The following is a 22,144-nucleotide window of genomic DNA, read 5'->3' on the forward strand; positions in this document are numbered from 1 at the left end:
GAGAATTCCACGGACAGAGGAGCCTGGCAGGCTATGGTCTATGGGGTTGCCAAGAGTCGGACATGACTGAGTGACTAGCACTCACTTTCAGTCACCTGGGGGATTTCACCCTGCTTTGCCCCAAGAAAAGAGTAGCAGCAGAACCTGCGTCAGTTCACCGGGGGTATCAGGATCTCCATTTCTATGGTTTCCATTCTTTACTGGGGCAACCAGGAAGGGAGTTCACTACCTTGACTTCAGATTAAACAGGTCTCTGAAGAACATACATCAGGCTTGCTATTAAAAAAAAAAAGTAACAAAACCCATCTGCTATAGGCAGCAGAGTCTTAGTAATGACACGACTCCTCCCCAGAGGGATTAGAGGATAAAGAAGGGGAACTCATAAATTAATTTTTAATTTTTTTTCAATCTAGCATCAAACATAGCCTCTTGACAAGGTAGGTTGTTTGAAGAAGAGTTAACAGCAGTGACTACTGCTTTGGAGGTTTTTATTCAGACTTATTTAATCAAAGAACTGAGGATATTTTCCTTGTGAAGCTAAAGTTAGAGGGTTTGGGTTTTTTTTTTTAATTACTATATTTGAATACACAATACATTTACATGGCTCAAGAATCTAAACTATGGGAAAAGATACACACTGAGAAATCCCATCCCTACCCAGGTCCCATCTACTTTTTCACCCCTGTCCCCTTCAAGTATATCACCTTCATATTTCTTTATACAAATATAAAAGGAATGTACACACTGTTCTGCATCTTGCTTTCTGTCACGTGGCAATATATCCTAGAGATCTCTCCATGGTGAGTACCCTCTGCATAATACAGTTCATAATACCCCTTCCTGAAGATGTACCATTGCTTATTTAACCTGTCCCATATTGCTGATCACTTGGGTTACGTCTAAATTTTTATTACTATAAAAATGCCATACTAAATACTGAATGTGTGTCCCCTTCCTACATGGGCAAGAGAAGGGGTCCCCAACCTTTAGGCCACAAACCGGTACCTCCTGTCAGATCAGTGGCAGCACTACATTAAAAATAAAGTGGACTATAAATGTAATGCACTTGAACTATCAGGAAACCATGCTCCCACCCCTGGCCCATGGAAAAATTATCTGCCACAAAATAGGTCCCTGGTGCCAAAAAGGTCAGGGACCACTGGGCAAGAGTGTCTGAAGAGAGATTTCAAGAAGTGCTAGACCAATGGGTAAATGCATCGATAATTTACAGGTTGTACCATTTTTCAGTTTCACCAATAAGGTATGAAAGTATCAGTCTCAGCAACAAGAGTAGGTTATCAATCTTTGTATTTTTGCTAGTCATAGGTGAGAAATAGTATCTCAGTATAGTTTTAAGTCATGTTATTTTAATATAACATATAATTTAAGAGGCTTCCCTGGTGGCGCAGATAGTAAAGAATCTGCCTGCAATTCAGGAGACCCAGGTTCAATCCCTGGGTTGGAAAGATCCTCTGGAGAAGGGAATGGTAACCCACTCCAATATTCTTGCCTGGAGAATTCCATGGACAGAGGAATCTGGCCAGCTATAGTCCATGGGGTTGCAGAGTTGGACACAACTGAGCAACTAACACACATTTTAATATAAATGAATTCAAGCGTCTTTTGTTTGCAGCCTTTTTATATATCTTTTTCTTAACTGTTTGTGTCCTTAGCCTATTTTCTATTGCTTTTTCTTTATTCCTAGAAGCTTTCAATAAATCAGAGAGATGAACCAAGATATAAGCTAAAAATTTAACACAATACAGTTTATCATGTGGCATAGGGAGCCAATAAGTTGCTGTCTGATTCTCAAACAACTAAAGTAACTGTCCCACCTGGAAAGATTAAATAATATGCCCAGAGTCCACTAAAAGATCTAGAACTCAAGCTGCCTGACACAGACAATGCCTCAACTAGAAGCCAGACGTCAGATTCAAATTTCCAGAATGCTCCAATCTGAAAGAAGATGAAAATGACCTCCCTAGAGGTCAAGGTCAAAATGCTCATGGCCTAAAACTCCACTGCACTTTACAGCTGTACCAAAGAGCCTGGGCTCCCTCACTTGGGCCTTAAGAATTCCATTAGCAAACATCTCATCAGCCTCTGTGGCTGCCCAACTTGAAGCAGATTAGAACTCAGAGAGTCAAAGTCAAGGCAGTAATGACATGAAAGCTCAGCTCAGACTCCTGGACAAGAGACATTAAAGGAAGAGACCAAAAAAGCAAGACAACGACACAAAGTCAGAAGAGCACACGGCCAACTCGGACCAAAGAATCTAAAAAATAGTTGCCAAGATGGTGACGGCATCAGAAGATACTACAATCGCTCATGACCATCCTCAAGACTGATTCAGTGTGATGGAATGATCACATCTTTGAGTTGCAAAAAACCTACCTCTTCCCAATTCAGGATTCTTCTCTAGAGCAGCTCCAGTTGATCAATGGGCCTCTGCTTGAATTCTAAGGAAGAAACCTCAACATCCACTAGATAAAGAGGGGGTAACTATATGCTGAGTACCTGCTATGTGCCAGGTACTGGCTAACTCCTTTCTACATATTTCCTCATTGCATCTCCACGACAACCCTCAGGAGGTATTGTCTGCATTTTACAGAAGTGGAAACTAAAGTGCAAAGATGTTATTTGCTCAAGAACACAAGAAAAAAAGCAGCAACCCTGACATCCAGGAACTCACTTGGTACAATCAGCTAGCCCTGGGGTTGCCAGAACTGGCCCGGCATTCTCCTGGCTGGCACGAACAATGTCACAGGACATCAACATCAGGCAAGGCCACTCAGTGGTCATGATAAATCAAGACCAAAACAAGACCTTTTATAGTCTTATCTGACCACAGTCAGAATGTGAACACTGTCCAAACCACAAAAATGACCAAACACTCCCACTACCCCCACCAACCCTGACACATAAGTAACTGTGGTTTTCGGTCAACAGCAGTTTTAGCCTCACTCCTTTCAGACATGATTTACAAGGATACTCCAGAGAATTTCCCACACTTTCTGGCAGCATCCAATCCAGAGTAAAGTCCTATTTCCTTAAACTCTCCTCCAAATCGCCTAGAAGCCCAAATCCTATAACTCCTTTCTGACACCCAGATATGGAGAAGCCCAGGGTTGCCCATGGAGCAAAGCCTCCCTCATTCAGCAAGGAACTGACCCAACCCCTTCAACTCCACCTGCTGTTCCCAGAGGTCTTTGACTAGAAGGCTGCTGCTGCTGCTGCTGCTAAGTCGCTTCAGTCGTGTCCGACTCTATGCGACCCCATCCCTGGGATTCTCCAGGCAAGAACACTGGAGTGGGTTGCCATTTCCTTCTCCAGTTCATGAAAGTGAAGTTGCTCAGTCGTGTCTGACTCTTTGAGACCCCATGGCACCCTACCAGGCTTCTCCGTCCATGGGATTTTCCAGGCAAGAGTACTGGAGTGGGGTGCCATTGCCTTCTCCGTGACTAGAAGGCAGTGAACCTCAAATAGAGAATTAGTGCTGAGCCCAGATTCCAACTGAGGTCCACCTGTCTCCCAAGCCTAAGTCCTGGACCACCTGCTCTGCTGACACCCTAGTCAGCTTTATTTTTTTTTTTTGAACCACATATGATTCATTTTGTAGAGTAAGAAAATGTGCTCAAAAGGGTAAACTTCAGTTACAGTGGAAGCAAAAACCATGGCTATAAAACATGCTATTTCCTCACCATCTAGGAAAACAAGACACTGCTATTAGTACTATTGTCTCTTAACAACTTCAGCACATTTCAAACTGTTTTTAGTTTTCTAAACAACAAAGTGAAATTGACTCTATTAACTTTAAATAGAGGTGTCATTCTTCCGTATCTTCCAATGCTTACAGCCCAGTGCCTTCATTTGTATAGTAAGGCAAATTAAAGGGGAGAAGGTAATGGCACCCACTCCAGTACTCTTGCCTGGAAAAACCCCATGGACGGAGGAGCCTGGTAGGCTGCAGTCCATGGGGTCGCTAAGAGTCGGACACGACTGAGGGACTTCACTTTCACTTTTCACTTTCATGCACTGGAGGAGGAAATGGCAACCCACTCCAGTGTTCTTGCCTGGAGAATCCCAGGGACAGCGGGGCCTGGTGGGCTGCCGTCTATGGGGTCGCACAGAGTCGGACACGACTGAAGCGACTTAGCAGCAGCAGCAGCAGCAAATTAAAGACAAGGAACTCTATCATTTCTTTCTAAACTAAAAATCTGAAATTAAAAAAAAAAAAAAGGTGGTCACAGGGCACGCATGAGCTTGTAAAAGGAGGGTGAGTCAGCAAAGGTTTGGGGGAAGTGGAATAAATAACTGGAGGCTGATTAAGTAAAGAACCCACTGGTTCTCCTTGCGGGTTCAAAAAGAAAAACAAAAGCACTTCTGGAAAACCTAAGGAGCTTCTGAGGGCTTGGGCGGTATTTCTCAGATCTAATTGTCTGGCCTCATCTTTTCCCGGAGGTTTTCGTTTATGAAAAGAGCTCATTGGTGGTGGCTTTGGAAAACGATTAATTTACTCTACACTTCTTCAGCTGTTCTCTGATTCCGCAGCACTTTTCATTCCACTTCAACTACTTTGTCTATTTGCCTCTTAAAGGCATCCATCAATCCCAACGCATCCTTCCTTCTCACCAGTCCTCTGAACTGAGTAGAATCTCAGTGAGAGGGTTTTTCCAAACCCGCTAGAACCCACGCCGTTCTAAGACGGCCCTGGTCTTAGAACCTGGTCAGGTGCAGAGGGGAAGCGGTCCGGGTCCGCACGTGGAGGCCCGGTGAGCGCGGTGATGTCATCCCATCCAGGCTGAGAACTACCGGGCGGGGCCTGGCCTCCTCCTCCTCCTCCGTAACCTCGGGGCCCAGGATCCCCGACGCCAGGGATGGGGACTCGGTCCAGGCAGGAGAGAGAATTCCACGCCGCCCCCGCCTTCCTTCCCCGCGCACACGCGCCCCGGCACGCGGCCATCTAGAGCCTAGCCAGGAGAAACCGGAAGACAAAGAAAGAAGGAATGGGGAGGGGGCGCGAAGAAGGCGGGCAGTGGGTACCCGCTGCCCTAGCAAAAGCCAGAGAAGGAAGTGGCAATGGAGTGGAGGAGGAGAGGAGAGGGGATGGGATGGGAAAGGGGTGGGGTGGGGGGACGGGGGCTGGAAACGGGGGAGAGGGGGGACGCCATGGGGCCGGCGGTCCAGTTGCGGGCAGCCCACCCATTCGTCCCCCTTAGGACTAAGGGGCACACCGGAGGGTGTCCCAGAGAGAAAGGGCCGCGCGGGCTCGGCTTCCCAAGGTCAAAGCCGGATCCCGAACAGAGCCGAGCCCAGACACCGGACTTACCTCGCAGCTGCCTCGGGCCCCGAGCTGGTCGAGTCGGAGGAACCCTCGGGCCGGGCCGGGCCGAGTCGGGGCGGGGGATCGCGAGGGAAGAGGGCGGGCGGCGGGACCTTTGCTCGGTCCCCGCCCCTTGGAGCCCGGCGAGGCGGCGGGAGGAGTGAGCTCCAGAACTGGCACTGGAGAGTGTTGAGTTCTGAGGCTGCCCTCAGCAGGGCATGGAGAGACACGGGGCTTCCCCTTGGGCTCCCATATGCTCTGGGCGTATCCTGAGTTACCCCACCTCCTTATCAGTAAAACTGTCCCTGACTATTCCAATTAAAAGTACAGCCAGTCCACCACCCTACAGGAACACGCCCTAGTTCCTTGCATGCTTTATTTTTAGGATTTCATACTTACTTCAAGCATTGTCTTTCCCTAGAATGCCAGCTCCACAAGTGCAAGGGGTGGGTGTGGGGGGAGATTTTGTCTGTTTTGTTCACTATACCCCACACCTAGCACAGTACCTGATGGATGATAGTAACTGAGTTAATTAATGCATCCTCTTGTTCATTTCTCCAACTAGACTGCGAGGTCTCACTCTGCTTTGCTTGGCACAGGGTAGGTGAACAATGAAGTAATGGTTGTTGGACGAATGAATGAATAGAAATGATCAAGAGAGAAGTACCCTTTTTGTCCTCTGCCTGGCCACACTGATTAGAGAGTTTGGAAGAAAAAAAAATCACTGTCTTGCTCCTGTCAAGAAACTTTGTATCCATGCTGTTGTTTCTCTGTCCTCATAAAATTGCACTGGCTTTTTATAGAGATTATTGTCTCCTGACCTTGGCCATTAACCTCAAGAACATCATTGTAAGTTGTATGTTAGTGAAGTTCCCACCAAGAAGCCAGTCCTCTGCCTAGATAGGTAACCACCTGTAATTGAGTACAGGAGCTTTTTGTGCAAATTGCTCAATGTCTTCAAAGTCTTCCCTTTCTTTTTTATCCTGTCCCCTGCCTTTCAAGTAAATGCTTGAGGAAGATAGTATGAGATTAGCAGCTAGTATTTATATAGCACTTTCCAATTACTGTCACCAAGCATGGTTTTAAGTACCTCACATGCATTGACTGATTCATTTACCCCTCACAGCAACTGGTTGGAAGTCCAAGTTACAAATGAATAAATTGAGGCAAAGAATGGGAAGCCCATCCTACTGAAAAATGATCCTTTGGGGCCTGCCCCCATATCCTCTGCTGTAGCTCCTCTCAGCAGTAGGGAAATGATAGTATCTGATGTACATTTCCTGAGTTGTTTTGCATATGCTAAAACCACCACCAAGTGGAAGAAATTAACTACTTGATGACCATGACCAGACCTACTAGCTACTAAGGATCCATACTGTTAACCGCTGTGATGACACCGTTAGCTCACCATCAACCTATCAGAGTACTATGCACAGGCTGATCACATACCCTGGGACACCCCTCCCTCACCTGGATTTTAAAAATGCTTTGCTGAAGTTTTTTGTTGAACTCAGGGACTTTGGCTGCTTGGTGTGCCCTGAAATAAATACTGCATTTTCCTTCATACAACCCAATGTCAGTAGATTGGTTTCACTGCACACTAGTGAAGGAACCCAAATTTGGCTCAGTAACAACACTATCTGAGCTTTAAAACCACTGGACAGTGCTGACTCTTCTGAAAATAAGAAACACAAGAGTCAGTCCATCAAGCAGTGTTTGAACATGTAAGTATTGGGAGAGGGGGATGAATTGTGTTTAAGAAAGTACCCCCACCCCATTCCCCATGGCTACTTATCCTGTCCCAGATGGTTGGGATTAGCCCAAACTGAGAGTCTCAACTTTTCTGTTGTATTTTTTTTGAACAGTTGTATTTATTAATATTATTATTAAAGTATTTGAAGATTTCAGACAGACAAATGCAAGATGGGAATTTTAGCCCAACTAGGGAAAAAATGAATAGAAAGAAAACATCCAACCCCAATCCTCTCACCCCATTGTAGATACATCCCATTAAGAAAACGAAGCTATAACAGAATCTTGCAGGAGATAAATTGGGGTAGTCATAGTGATGGAAAGTGCTTTTAATAAGATTCACTCTATAAGCTGTGTTTCAAGTTACAGAACTTCTGAAATACATCCATGGGGTGTTGTGTATTTCCTACTCTTTCTCCCAGATCCTTACTGAATAAGCAACTTGTAAAGGTGGGCAAAAATCGATAAAATGTTTTACTGGGGTATATTTCATAAATATACATGCTAACAAACCACCTCCACCTTAATTTCTTCCAAGTTCTTTGAGAGCTACATTTGGAGAGACCTGCACTCTTTTAGATAAATAGCCTCCATGGAGGAGAAAGAACACACACAGGCTTTGAACCAGTTAGATTTGGTCAAATCCAGCCTACCACTTACCAACTGAGTGATCTTAAGCAAATTTTTAATTTCACATTTACAAATTACCTGTAGTGTTATCATGAGATTTTTAAAAATGTATGATAAGCACTCGGCACATAGTAGGCCCTAAAAAAAAGTTCATTTCCTTTCCTTTATTAATTACTTTTCAGTTAATGTCACTTTTAAATTGAGCATAGCATGGAACTCTGCTCAATGTTATGTGGATGGGAGGGGAGTTTCGGGGTCAAGGGATACCTATATATATATGTATGTCTGAGTCCCTTCACTGTTCACCTGAAACTCACAATGTTGTTAATCGACCATTTCTTGTTGTTCAGTTACTCAGTCAGGTCCAACTCTTTGAGACCCTATGAACTGCAGCATACCCAGTTTTGCTGTCCTTCACTATCTCCCAGAATTTGCTCAAACTCATATCTATTGAGTCGGTGATACCATCAAACGATCTCATCCTCTGTTGCCCCCTACTCCTCCTGCCTCAATGTTTCCTAGCATCAGGGTCTTTTCCAACGAGTCTGCTGTTCACATCAGGTACCCAATACAAAATAAAAAGTTAATAAATAAATAAATTGAGCCTAAAATTTTTACCTATGTATAATTTTGTCTTTTACCATATTGACTGCTTTGCAGAGGAACATAGCTTCTAACATAAATTAAAATAAAATTTGGCATACATTGATATATATATTTTTAAACCAATTTAACTTATTTCCCTGAGTCCCCAAAGTGTGTGTTTTGTTTTGTTTTGACTTGAGACTACATTGCCAATGCATATTATCAATTACTATTCTAAGATAGGTTAAATATGGCCCAGAATTAACAGCCCATTTCTTTCAGTGCCCCAAACCATCTCTTGTTCAATTGCAAGGTACAGAAACATACAAGAACTAAAGTTTACTTGGTGGTTAGCAAATGATCAACCAAAATTGCCCAAATTTAAAGTCTCAATGCAGTGCAAAGAAATAGAGGAAAACAATAGAATGGGAAAGACTACTTCGAGAAAATTAGAGACACCAAGGGAACATTTCATGCAAAGATGGGCACAATAAAAGACAGAAATGGTATGGACCTAACAGAAGCAGAAGATATTAAAAAGAGGTGGCAAGAATACATGGAAGAACTATACAAAAAAGATCTTCATGACCCAGATAATCAAAATGGTGTGATAACTTACCTAGAATGTGAAGTGAGTGTGATCACTCATCCTGGAATGCAAAGTCAAGTGGGCCTTAGGAAGCATCACTACAAACAAAGCTAGTGGAGGTGATGGAATTCCAGTGGAGCTATTTCAAATCCTAAAAGATGATGCTATGAAAGTGCTGCACTCAATATGCCAGCAAATTTGGAAAACTCTGCAGTGGCCACAGGACTGGAAAAGGTCACTTTTCATACCAATCCCTAAGAAAGGCAATGCCAAAGAATGCTCAAACTACTGCACAATTGCACTCATCTCACACGCTAGCAAAGTAATTCTCAAAATTCTCCAAGCCAGGCTTCAACAATACATGAACCATGAACTTCCAGATGTTCAAGCTGGATTTAGAAAAGGCAGTGGAACCAGAGATCAAATTGCCAACATGTTGGATCATCAAAAAAGCAAGAGAGTTCCAGAAAAGCATCTATTTCTGCTTTATTAACTATGCCAAAGCCTTTGACTGTGTGGATCACAATCAACTGTGGAAAATTCTTTAAGAGATGGGAATACCAGACCACCTGACCTGCCTCTTGAGAAACCTATATGCAGGTCAGGAAGCAACAATTAGAACTGGACATGGAACAACCGACTGGTTTCAAATAGTAAAAGGAGTATATCAAGGCTGTATATTGTCACCCTGCTTATTAAACTTACATGCAGAGTACATCATGAGAAATGCTGAACTCAATGAAGCACAAGCTGGAATCAAGACTACCGGGAGAAATATCAATAACCTCAGATATGCAGATGACACCACCCTTATGGTAGAAAGTGAAGAAGACCTAAAGAGCCTCTTGATGAAAGTGAAAGAGAGTAAAAAAGTTGGCTTAAAACTCAACATTCAGAAAACGAAGATCATGGCATCTGGTCCCATCACTTCATGGCAAATAGATGGGGAAACAGTGGCTGACTTTATTTTTGGGGGCTCCAAAATCACTGCAGATGGTGACTGCAGCCATGAAATTAAAAGAGGATTACTCCTTGGAAGGAAAGTTATGACCAACCTAGATAGCATATTCAAAAGCAGAGACATTACTTTGCCAACAAAGGTTGGTCTAGTCAAGGCTATGGTTTTTCCAGTAGTCATGTATGGATGTGAGAGTTGGACTACAAAGAAAGCTGAGTGCTGAAGAATTGATGCTTTTGAACTGTGGTGTTGGAGAAGACTCTTGAGAGTCCCTTGGACTGCAAGGAGATCCAACCAGTCCATCCTAAAGGAGATCAGTCCTGAGTGTTCACTGGAAGGACTGATGCTGAAGCTGAAACTTCAATACTTTGGTCACCTGATGTGAAGAACTGACTCACTTGAAAAGACGCTGATGTTGGGAATGATTGAAGACGGGAGAAGAAGGGGATAGCAAAGGATGAGATGGTTGGATGGCATCACTGACTCAATGGACATGAGTTTGAGTAAACTCCAGGAGTTGATGATGGACAGGGAGACCTGGCATGCTGCAATCCATGGGGTGGCAAACAGTCAGACACATCTGAGCGACTGAACTGAACTGAAGCAAATGTTATTGGACAAATATGGAAATAAAATAATTTGCTGTTGTTAAAGACTCTTGAGAGTCCCTTGGACTGCAAGGAGATCCAACCAGTCCATTCTGAAGGAGATCAGCCCTGGGATTTCTTTGGAAGGAATGATGCTAAAGCTGAAACTCCAGTACTTTGGCCACCTCATGCGAAGAGTTGACTCATTGGAAAAGACTCTGATGCTGGGAGGGATTGAGGGCAGGAGGAGAAGGGGACGACAGAGGATGAGATGGCTGGATGGCATCACTGACTCGATGGACATGAGTCTGAGTGAACTCCGGGAGTTGGTGATGGACAGGGAGGCCTGGCGTGCTGCAATTCATGGGGTCGCAAAGAGTCGGACATGACTGAGCTGATCTGATCTGATTTATCGCACTATAAATTACCCTAAAACTTAGTGGGCTGAAACAACAATCATCTTATCACATCTCATGAATTTCAGGTGAGGGCTTATCTTAATGATTTTTCAATACCATGTTGCATTGGCTAGGATAATTCATCAAAATTTAGCTAGAGAATAGCCTCGTCTGGAAGTCCAGGATGGATGACTTCACCCAAATGTCTATTGCCTTGGCAGGGAGGTCTAGAAGGTAGTCTCAACCACACACATTACATGTGGCCTCTTTATCATGGTGATCTCGGGGGAGTCAGACTTCTTATGTGAAGGCTTTGGGGCTCCAAAAACCAAGTTTTCCAAGAAACAAAGCAGGAGCTATAAGTCCTATGAGTTGGTCCCTGAAAACCTAGAATGTAACTTCCACAGCATTCTAGTATTGAAACAAGCCTAGATTCAAAGACAGGGGAATTATACTCTACCTCTTACTGGGAAAAAGAGCAAAGAGTTTCCAGATACCTTTATTCTACTAATTTTTATGAAAGAGAATGCCATTAAATACAGTTTTTTAAAAATCCTATGTTTTCTGTTCATGTAGAAAAACATATCATCAGCAGCATAAAGGAGATTTGCAATGAAGACTGGTAGTCATCCACAAGAGGTCAGGTTTCTAGAAACTTCCAGAAATACCACAACTTATAGCCAAACACATTCTTCTCATTCCATTACCATTATTCTTAAAGATTATTCAGCATCCAAGTTTGCTATACCCAGCATAGAGAAAAGCAAAGTCCATGCATCCAACATCTTGTTAATTTAACAAATATTTATTAAGGATCAGGGCTTCCCTGATAGCTCAGTTGGTAAGGAATTTGCCTGCAATGCAGGAGACCCTGGTTTGATTCCTGGGTTGGGAAGATCCACTGGAGAAGGGATCTTCTACCCACTCCATTATTCCTGGGCTTCCTTTGTGGCTCAGCTGGTAAAGAATCCACCTGCAATGTGGGAGACCTGGTTCAATCCCTGGGTTGGGAAGATCCCCTGGAGAAAGGAAAGGCTACCCACTCCAGTATTCTGGCCTGGAGAATTCCATGGACTGTATAGTCCATTGCGGGTGCCAGCCGGCAAAGTTGATCAGGTCCCGAGAACGTGCACAGCGCAGCTGAGAAAGAAAACTACAGGAAAGGAATACTACAACAAAGATGGGGTCGAGAGGTTCAGACACGTCTCCACAAAGGGAAGCGATCTGACCACGACTTTATTCAGCATCTTATATTTATACAGGAGAGCGTGAGAAAGACAAGACAGTTAACATTTTCTTTGTTGACCTATACATCTTAGAAACAGTCACAAGAAATCTTGAGAGCATGGAAATGGCACCCTGTTATTATTTCTTACACCAGATAACATTTCCCTGTGCGTGAGAAGTTTGTCCAGAACTCCAGGTGTCTGCAGTAAATAAGTGCCTAATCTCTGGGGTGGCGGGACAGAGAGCTATGTTTGCAAGCAAACACTCAAGGACTGAGGCAGCTCCCAGAGCTGTGTCCTTCAGACAAAGGACCCCATTCTCACGGGCAGCTCCCTGCAGTCCATGGGGTCACAAAGAGTCGGACACTACTGAGCGACTTTCACTTCACTATTAAGGGTCTACTCCCAATGGCTCAGCAGTAAAGAATCCACTTGCCAACGCAGGAGACATGGGTTAGATCCCTGGGTCGGTAACATCCCTGAAGAAGGAAATGGCAACCCACTCCAGTATTCTTGCCTAGAGAATCCCATGGTCAGAGGAGCCTGGCAGGCTACAGTCCCTGGGGTTGATAAGAGTTGGACAGGACTGAAGAGCACATATACATGCATGTACCAAGCACTATATGAGAAACTGAAGATATACTGGAGAGCGAGGGAAATATGGTCCATGACTTCATAGAGCTTGAGAGTCTGTCTGGGAAGGCAGACAGACAATAAGGAGGAAGTTTGGGAAGTTCCATGATCAGATGCCATGGGACGGCTTGGCTGGAGCATGTAGCATGGTGGAGGAGGAAAGCTAGCCCAGTCAAGGAAAAGGCAACTAGTCAGAGTAAGCTACCTGCTCAAACTGATAAAACCCTGAATTATAATGGCTCAAACACTGTAGCAGTTCATTTTTTCTCAGTGAACAATCTAGGGTAGTTCCAGAGTGTGTGAAGTAGGGATGGAGAAGGGTACCCTCTGTTCCTTCAGGAAGCAGCCTGGTTGAGGTTCTGCTATTCGCAGCTCAGGGCTGCCAAGGTGTTGGGCATGGGTAATTTCAGCAGGCTGAGAAGGATATAACCTAGAGACTCTCTCATGAGAGACTTTCATGGACCTGGCACTTTGCCTGTGTACCCACCTCCACCCATAAATCAACCACATGGCCCCCCTCATTGCAAGGGAGGCAGAAAGATGTAGACCTTGTGCCCAGGATAAAAAGAGGAAATGGGGTTCTGAAAGCAGCAGCAGGCTCAGCTTCAAAATGCTTTTGGAGGACAAATAGGTATAGGACAAGCTCAAAGATTTTATAAAGAATCTAAATGAGGGCAACCCAAACAGCTGAACTGCTTTTAGTTTAAATAATTTACTTTCAGATTATATAATGCATACTAAGAAGAAAATAAACCTTTTAAAATCCTATGCCTGGTTTAAAGGATATTTAAGAAACCATGGAGAAATATGATAGAGTGGGTAAGGGTGGTATTTTATCTTTAACAATTATTACTGATACAACTTCTTAGCTGAATTTTAATTGGAGAGGGAGAGAGGGAATTGAATACACATTGGCTATTTGATGAGGTCCTTAAAAATGCTAATTGCAATGGGAAAAAACAATTTGGCAAGGAAAAATTATCTTGGCATCTGATTCCATCTTGATTGTTTGCTAGAAGGGCCAGTACAATAAATTTGTCAGTCTGAATGATGAGAGAACAGCTTCAGAAGTTCAGTGCCTGCCACCCTCTGGGCATCTTTGACACTATGAATGATTTTACTTTCTTTCAAACTGTTGGTAGAAGTGGATTTTATTTTCTACTAGCATACTTTGAAATCTTCAAGCTTCTTTCCCCACCTCCCTGTCCCCCGCAACCTCAGATTACCTGTCATCTCCCTGCAAGGTTGGGTTTCTCTGAGGAATCTAGACAGCCAGTAGGAAATGGATACACAGGGACTTCAGAATTCAGGTAGGCTTGCTTTCTGAGGGTAAATCCATCTTCCTCTGCTAAAGTTCTCATATTAAAAATAATAAAAACATCAATGCTGTGATGGTTAATTTTATGTGTCCACTCGACTGGGTTAAGGGATGCCCAGATATCTGGTAAAACATTGTCCTGGGTGTGAGGATTTTCTGGAAATAGATTAGCATTTGAACCTGTAGACTGAGAAAGGAAGATCACCCTCCGTAGTGTGTGTGTGTGTGGCGGGGGGCGGGGGGGGGGGGGGCGGGCATCATCCAGTCTCTTGAGGGCCTGAACAGAACATGAAGATAGAGGAAGGGGAATTTACTCTCACTGCCTGAGTTGGGACATCCATCTTCTTCTGCCCTTGGATAGCGATGCTCCTGGTTCTCCAACCTTCAGACTGAACTGTACCACTGACCTCCCCGGTTTTCCAGATCATAGATGGCACATCTTGGGACCTGCAGCCTCCATAAATCATGTGAGCCAATTTCTATAATAAACCTCCTTGTACAAAGATATAATCTATGTATCTGTATATAGCACCAAACAAAACCAATAGGCTATATCTCTGTATATCTATATAGATACACAGAAAAAATGGTCCCAGAAAATTTTATATATCTATACAGATCTATCTCTATATGATAGATATATTGTTATATAACCCTGACTAATACACACACCAAAACCAACCAAATGAGCAAATTTCAGTGTCACTTAGGTGGTTGATTAAGACTGGACGGTTTCATGATTTGGAGTTAGCACATCACTAAGTTTGGGTCCCATCTTTGCCTCCTGCTTGGTCTTACTTTGATACTCCTCCTCTAAGCCTCAGTTTTCTTATCTGGAAAGTGGTGACGATAACACTTAACTCATATGGTGACTGCGATTCATTTGGCACCCAGCAGATACTTCAAAATGGTAACTATCATTAGTTTTAGGGTCTTTGGAATTCCATTTCATTTTCAAACATCACTAACTGCCTGCTATGTGCCTAAATAAAGGCATTCGCTGACCTGGCTCACAACTATTAGAGGAATGATCTGTGAAAAAAACTTAAAAAGAACCCGGTGATTTTGACTTGGGAGGGAAGGTTATCAGGAAATGTGTCCTGGAAAGATTAGCCTTTGATCAAGACCTTGCAGCAAAGGATTCAGGGAAGTCCAGACATCTTTGAAATCTCTCTAGATTACATTTCTCATCACTTCCTCCTCACCAAAGGAGTCCTACCCACACAGGGCAATACCAAACATTCCCCCAGCTATGAAATAAGCCTCACATTCTAGAATCAGAAGTAGTTTGAAATGTAAATATTACTAAAGATATTCACATGGAAATGAGACCAAAAAAAAAGCATGTGAAAGCATAAATGTTGATATCCTTTTTGGATAGCAGTGTTTCATCAGGATTTTGAAAAATGCATGGAAGGTTTACAAATAGGAAACCACTATTTCACAACTTTGCTACTTTTAGTTTAGTTAGAACAGCAGATATCAGCTTCTGATATCTATAATTGCTACTTTTTTTGACCGCTTACTTTGTGTCCAGCATGGTTCTTTATAAGCATTATTTCATCCACTCTTTGTACAACTCTATAAAGTATTATTATCCCTATTTTCCAGGTGGTAAAAAAAAAATCCTCAAGAGGCAGCCTACAAGTCTTGCACAGTTGATACTAATAAACTCAAGTCTCAGTCCAAGCCTTAACTTTTGATTACTGCCTGACAGGTGAATTTTGGGAGGAAGTCAAACATTTAAACACAATCCTGAAAGTTCAGCTTTTCACCTTCAGGTAAATTAGTATTCACTTACAACAAGTTGTTATTTCTTCTGTTCTGAAATAGAGATTCCTAAAACAACCTCTGCAACCCAATGATTTCTATTACTCTATTAAAATATATTATTTTTATGGAAATTTGCTTTGGCTGGATTTTCAAGGGAGGAGGAAATTGTAGAGACTTCCTTTTGTTTCTACTAAAGCTTTTGTCATTTCTTCTAAAATTGCCACAAAACAGTCATTATAAGGATATGAAATCTGAGATAAAATTACATTTAAAATATTTTCTTATTCATAATATATACAAGAACCTTAAACATTTTTTCAGATCACAAGTTAGAGGGTGATTTCCTTTTTTATGTCTTGTCTGATAACTCTCCACCATTAGAGAGTCCAGAAAAAAATGCTTTTGATGGCTCTTGGGCATGTTTATATGACTCTTTATTAAATGCCATCTGCTTTTGCTTTATTAATGTTTTATTAAGGACCATCTGGCTGTTGCTACAGATTATATAGAGTCTCCAATGAGTCAGTTCTCACCTATTAATAAATTATTAAGTGTCATCATTAGCATAAGAGAGATGAAACCGCCAGGTAGTGGAAAGCCTAGGAAAACAGGACACCCATGTCCCAAGGCTGCCCCCAGCTGGTGTTGGCAGCACGGTCCCTCTACCTTCTCCGGGCCCCACGTGTTTCACCTGGCAACTGAAGGTTGCACTTAGTCTCTGAGATGACTTCAAACTTTAAAATTCTGGGTCAGAAGCTCAAATGCAGTGCTGTAGGCCAAAAATCTCAGAAGCATAGGGGAGGGATTCTGCATTTGAAGACATGTAAACTTCCTGGCTATAACCTGGGGCCTAACAAAGAATTGTTAAGATTTAGGACAGGTGAGAGAGGTACCATCATATCCTGAGCCAGGTGAAGCAGTAGGTGAAGTTTGGGTCAGGAGTGGGGACCTGAAATAGGAAAAACAGGCTGAGAACAGACTGGGAAGGGCTTTCCTAACAATGAGAAATTGTCAATTACATCTTTTCTCCACATCACTTTCTTCCCTTCTTGGCCTCAACAATCTTTAGTCCTTGGGAGCCAGTCATTCCAATAGGTCTAGTCAAACAGATTGGTCTCTTCAGTGCTTTAAACATTACCCTTAAAGCAAGAGTTTCCCAAACGGTGCAGCATGCAGTGACAAGTGGAGCTAAAAATTGAAGCCTTCAGCCCTGGAGGTGTGAGTCACTTACTGGCTGGCTCTTGTATGAATACTTTTTTAAAAATTTTTTTTATTGAAGTATAGTTGATCCCTGGATTGGGAACATCCCCTGGTGCAGGAAATGGCAACCTGTCCCAGTATTCTTGCTGGAGAATTCCATGGATAGCTGAGCCTGGTGGGCTCTAGTCCAAGGGGTCACAAAGAGTCGGACATGACTGAGCAACTGAGCACACTCGCACAGTTGACTTACAGTGTTGTGTTAGTTTCTACTGTATGAAAAGTGAATCGGTTACACATGAATACTTATATTTTCTATGTGCAATACGATTGACAAAGATTGGGAGTGCTACTCTAAGCAAATTAATTTGCTTAGCTAATGTTATTTATTAGCAGTTCAAACATAAACAGCATTTATATTGTTTTTATATACTAATATATATAGTATATATTATGTTTATGATATTAAATTATATATTATTGAATAATATATAATGATATAATCTAATGAATAATATATATAATATATTAAATTCATATTGCTATAGCCTGAATGTATCACCCCAACATTCACATGTTGACATCTAATCTCCAAGTGTGACAGTATATGGAGGTGGGGCCGCTGGAAGGTGATTAGGTACTGAGGACAGAGCCCTCGTAAATGGAGTTTGTGCCCTTTTAAAAGTGGTCCCAGAGAGCTCCCTTCCCCTTCTGCCACCTGAAGACACAGCAAAAAGAAGTCCACCATCTATGAATCAGGAATTGGGTTCTTACTGAATCCTCTAAGATGGGACTCTAACCCTTAATCCCTGACTTAGAAGAGGACTCAAACTTGCTATCTGAATTGAAACCAGTCACCTGGTGTCAGGACTTGTTGAAGCTCAGGTTCTTTTGTCTTGATGCATAAACAGTTCAATGTGGGGCTAAGTGATAGGCAAAGAGTGGATTTATGAGTGTAAGACACTTGTGAGAGATGTAAGCAAGCAGATAAGGAAGCAGAGCCCTGAGAACTGTTGCCAAAATCTTGGCTCCCACCAATGCCAAATAGAAATACAGAGACAGAATTTGGAGGAAATAGAAAAGAGTGCCTATGTGATTTTTGCTAGTCAAAAGGGAAACATAGCAGGCTAGCGCCTCAGGAACTGTGTCCCCATCTCTCAGGAATAGAGAGAGGTTTTATATCCTCATGAAGGCATTGCATTGTTTTTCTCTTGTAGAGTTTCAAAACAACCACAGTTGGCATCAGGCAACTCAGCAACCAGGTGTGGTAACCCTAAAGTTATCAGCCCATAACCTTTTTTCTGAATTGCAGAATGCTACAAGAGAGTGTAGTGGGGAGAAGAATGCCAGGTGCAGAGTATAATCTTTGGAGTCAGAGAGTAATTAGTGTTTTTGAAGCTTTGTGAAGGACAAGTCTAGCTACAAATGTTTGTTTTAGGTTGGTGCAAAAGTAATAGCAGTTTTTGCATTCTTGAAATTTGCTGTTTGATATTGATATACGTTCTTAATAAATGTGGTTATGTTATACATCATTTTAATGTGTATTTCTTGCTTTATGGTTTTTTGCTAAAGGCTTATTACTTACTCTGGATATGATGTTAGACAGAAAGCAAATTCAAGCAATTTTCTTATTCAAGTTCAAAATGTGTGGTAAAGCAGTAGACAGTTCACAGCATCAACAACACATTTGGCCCTGGAACTGCTAAGGAAGGTACAGTGCAGTGGTGCGTCAAGAAGTTTTGCAAAGGAGATGAGAGCCTTGAAGATGAGGAGCTTAGTGGCCAGCCACTGGAAGTTGACAGTGACCAACTGAGAGGGTCAAAGCTGATCCTCTTACAACTACACAAGAAGTTGCAGAAGAACTCATCATTGAACATTTTACAGTCGTTTAGCATTTGAAGCTAATTGGAAAGGTGAAAAAGCTCAGTAAGTGGGTGCTTCATGAGCTGACTGAAAATCAAAAAAAACAATCATTTGATGTGCTGTCTTCTCTTATTCTATGCAGCAGTGAACCATTTCTCAGATTGTGACACGCAACAAAAAGTGGATTTTATACAACACTTGGCAATGACCAACTCAGTGTTTGGACTGAGAAGAAGCTCCAAAGCACTTCCCAAAGCCAAATTTGCACCCCCCAAAAAGGTCATAGTCACTGTTTGGTGGTCTGCTGCCTGTCTGATCCACTACAACTTTCTGAATCCTGGCAAAACCAATACATCTGAGAAGTTGTTCAGTTGCTAAGTCATTTCCAACTCTTTGTGACCACATGGACTGCAGTATGCTAGGCTTCCCTGTCCTTCACTATCTTCCAGAGTTTACTCAGATTCATGACAACTGAGTCAATGATGCTATCTAACCATCTCATCCTCTACTACCCTCTTCTTTTGCCCTCAATCTTTCCCAGCATCAGAGTCTTTTCCACTGAATCAGCTCTTCGCATAAGGTGGCCAAACTATTGGGGTTTCAGCTTCAACATCAGTCCTTCCAGTGAATATACAGGGTTGATTTCCATTAGGATTGACTGCCGTGATCTCCTTGCAGTCCAATGAACTCTCAGAGTCTTCAATACCACAACTCAAAAGTATCAATTCTTCAGTGCTCAGTCTTCTTTATGGTCTGACTCTCCATATATGGACCATCATGTCCATACATCTGTATATGACTACTGGAAAAACCATAGCTTTGAATATACAGACCTTTGTCGGCAGTGATATTTTTGCTTTTTAATATGCTGTCTAGGTTTTTCATAGCTTTCCTTCCAAGGAGCAAACATCTTTTAATTTCATGGTTGCAGCCACTGTCCACAGTGATTTTGGAGCCCAGGAAAATAAAATCTGTCACTATTTCCACTTTTCCCCCATCTATTTGCTCATCCTTACATGAAATGTTCCCTGATTTCTTCAACTTTCTTGAAGAGATCTCCAGTCTTTCCCATTCTATTGTTTTTCTCTGCTTCTTTGCATTATTCACTTAAGGCCTTCTTATCTTTCCTTGCTATTCTCTGGAACCCCACATTCAATTGGGTATATCTTTCCCTTTCTCCCTTACTTTTCACTTCTCTTCTTCCTCAGCTATTTGTGAAGCCACCTCAGAAAACTATTTTATCTTCTTGCATTTCTTTTTCTTGGGGATGATTCTGGTCACTGCCTCCTGTACAATGTTGCAAACCTCTGTCCATAGTTCTTCAGGCACTCTGTGTAGCAGATCTAATCCCTTGAATCTATTCATCACCTCCATTGTATAATCAAAAGGGATTTGATTTAGATCATACCTGAATGGCCTAGTGGTTTTACCTACTTTCTTCATTTAAGCCTGAATTTTGCAATAAGGAGCTGATGATCTGAGACACAGTCAGTTCCAGACCTTGTTTTTGCTGACTGTATAGAGCTTCACCATCTTCGACTGCAAAGAATATAATCAGTCTGATTTCAGTATTGACCATTTGGTGATGTCCATGTGTGGAGTTGTCTCTGTGTTGTTAGAAAACGTTGTTTGCTATGACCAGTGTGCTCACTTGACAAAACTCTGTTGGCCTTTGACCTGCTTCATTTTGTTCTCCAAGACCAAACTTGTCTGTTCATCTGAGAAGTATGCTCAGTAAATAGATGAGACGCACCAAAAACTGTTTTGCCTGAAGCGGGTATTAGTCAACAGAAAGGGCCCACTTCTTCCCCATGACAGTGTCCAACCACATATTGCACAACCAATGCTTCATAAATTGAATGAACTGGACTGCAAAGTTTTTCCTTATCTGTCATATTCACCTGACCTCTTGTCAACTGACTACTGCTTCAAGCATTTCGACAACTTTTTGCAGGGAAAATGCTTCCACACCATCAGGATGCAGAAAATGCTTTCACTGAATCTTGAAGCATGAATTTTTATACTGTAGGAACAAGCAAACATTTCTTATTGGCAAAAATGTGTTGATTGTAATGGTTCCTATTTTGATTGCTAAAGATGCTTGAACCTAGTTATAATAATTTAAAATTCATGGTCTGAAACCCTAATTACATTTGCACCAACCTAATAGTAACAGCTTTAGGTTGGTGCAAATGTAATTAGGCATCACTGACTCGGTGGACATGAGTCTGAGTGAACTCCGGGAGCTGGTGATGGACAGGGAGGCCTGGCGTGCTGTGATTCATGGGGTCGCAAAGAGTCAGACATGACTGAGCGACTGAACTGAACTGAATAGTAACAGCTAAAGAATAACCAAGATTGTTTAATTCTTGCAGGTCTGTTTGACTGGTATGTGCTGAAGGCTGTTCACTCATTCCTGTTTCATGGCAACAGAACAAAGAGGGCTACGTATTTATTATCAAAGCAGAAGTAGGGAGGGGAGAAGATCACTTTCGTTCTCACTCTTGGGTAGATGTCAAGGCTTACATCATTAGTCCCTCCTTTAACCCTTTATCGTCTAACCAGGACTGTCATGGCACTATTTAAATAATATGTATATTAACAAAAGGGTGGTGACATATAGTAAAATATCCATCTCAGGTTTCTGTATAATATCCCCTTTCATCTAGTTACTTTCCCCTTTCACAAATACTTTTGTATTGGCTACATGCACAAATGGTCCTCTTCAAGGACCATTAACTCCCTAACTTTATGTAACAAAATGTAGACCCCAGATCTGTTTCTTTGTACTTGAACTACATATGTAGATTTTTGCTTGGTTACTGGACTTTTTTATTGAAATGACAATAAATAGGAAAATAAAGAAATATATGTGCATTTCCACTCTGGCACTTTAGGAGTTTGAAAGTCACTACTGCATCCTAACAAGTAAAAATTAAACAAACTGAAATAATCAGTAACTCTTCTTAGAATTGTTAGAGGGGTGAGGCCATAGGGCGAAATGCTGCTGTCTTGGAGAAAAAGACCTGAAGATACAAAGAATCACAATTTACTAGAGCAGAAACCTCTGCAGGAACCAGTGCTGAGGTAGGAAAATCTGACCTGTAATTGAACAATTGCTGGAGGCTCAGAGTGGAAAAGCCTGAAAGCGAGAAACTTTCCACACCTGCAAGCTTTACTGCCAGGCCTTGCCAGGTTCTCACCGTGAGTACCAGAGGGAAATCTCATGCCTCCAGCATGGGGAGGAAAAAAGGAATCATTCTGAAATGTATCTGCTTCTTCACAAAGAGGTCTGTCTTTTGAGAGAAACTA

The 22,144-nt window shown here is 42.3% G+C and overlaps 1 protein-coding gene across 4 annotated transcripts in view; it reads right to left on the reverse strand.

Annotated features, from left to right (window-relative positions):
- The window catches only part of GSDME (gasdermin E), a 113,619-nt gene that overhangs the window by 65,200 nt on the left and 26,275 nt on the right, over positions 1-22,144 (reverse strand). Inside the window, exon 1 of one of the 4 annotated variants that reach the window (XM_086396327.1) lies at positions 5,330-5,610. The exons of 1 other annotated variant lie outside the window; for it this stretch is intronic. The gene's annotated coding sequence lies outside the window, so the exon portion shown is untranslated. Of the gene's footprint in view, positions 1-2,394; positions 3,363-5,329; positions 5,611-22,144 lie in introns of those variants that run through there. 2 more of the 4 variants (XM_086396331.1, XM_086396329.1) reach the window with 2 other exon arrangements.

Source organism: Bos grunniens, chromosome 4 (assembly GCF_055505025.1).
Source record: "Bos grunniens cultivar Pamir isolate PY7600 chromosome 4, Bosgru_T2T1.0, whole genome shotgun sequence".
In the NCBI taxonomy this organism is placed as follows: Eukaryota; Metazoa; Chordata; class Mammalia; order Artiodactyla; family Bovidae; genus Bos; species Bos grunniens.